A 1,268-nucleotide genomic window follows, 5' to 3' on the forward strand; every position below is an offset into this window, starting at 1 on the left:
GTGTTTTTTCCTGCAAGGGCATCCGTCAGTGGGGCTTGTATGTCGGTGGCGCGGGGAATATGTTTACGGTAGTAATTTACCGTTCCAAGGAAGCGGCGGAGGCCCTGAAAATCTTTGGGCAAAGGCACCATACTAATGGCCTCCACCCGTTCAGTTAGGGGGCGGATGCCGTCGCCCGAAACTCTGTGGCCCAGAAAAGTGACACTGGTGCGGCGGAGTTGTGACTTAGTATTGTTCACTGCGATACCGTTTGCTTTTAATAGTTGGAGCACTGTATTTAAATGTTGTTCATGTTCCTCAAGGGAGGAAGAAAAAATTAACAAGTCGTCCAGGTACGCATATGCAAAGTCCAGTTTTCCAACCAGCGAGTCGATGAACCGTTGCCACGTCTGTGCAGCATTTTTAAGGCCGAATGGCATAAACAAATACTCGAACAACCCGAACGGGGTGATGATAGCGGTCTTTTCAACGTCCTCAGGTGCCATTGGCAGTTGGTGGTACGCCTTATGACAATCGACTACACTGAAAATTTGTGCCCCATGCAGCTGGGAAGCAAAGTCTTGAATATTTGGGACGGGATAATTATCTAAAATTGTTCTGGCGTTAAGCGCCCGATAGTCACCGCAGAGGCGGAAAGTGTCATCTTTCTTAGGCACCAAATGAATGGGTGACGACCAACAACTAGAAGAAGGGCGGATAGTCTTATTATCTAAAAGTTCCTGAACAATAGCTTTGGCGTGTTTAAGTTTTTCCGGATTTAAACGCCTAGCCTTTGCACGTACCGGTGGGCCTTCTGTGGTATTTATTCTGTGGACAGTACCGTTATTGATCGCGAACACCGATGGGGATGCTGGACCAGCACCCGTTGCACTGTGACTAACCTGTAATGCACACGTGTGTGTGTCCAAGGCCGGCAGTTCAGCAGCAGTGGCGGTGATCCACTGGTAGTCCTTGTCGAAGAGCTCGGTGGGGTACCTGGTAGCGTCGCGGGTACAGCTTCCGTCCGGCAGTAGAAATGTCACGCGGCGTCGGCTGCAGGTGCGAGGAAGTGGTGCGGGGGTTGGGGGCGTGGCCGTGTGCGACAGCTGGGCGGTCTGCTTACGCGCGTCCGTGAGCTTGGCTTGCATGGCGGCGATGCGTAAGCGGAGGGCCCCATTGCTGTCCCGAAGTTCGTCGTTGTGTGATCTAAGAGAAAGCACTGCAACAGCAGTTTCCGCTAGCTCACACAGCAGAATGGCGCTTTCGGATGAGAGGGGTAAGATATCTGA

This window comes from Schistocerca piceifrons, chromosome X, assembly GCF_021461385.2.
Source record: "Schistocerca piceifrons isolate TAMUIC-IGC-003096 chromosome X, iqSchPice1.1, whole genome shotgun sequence".
NCBI lineage: Eukaryota > Metazoa > Arthropoda > Insecta > Orthoptera > Acrididae > Schistocerca > Schistocerca piceifrons.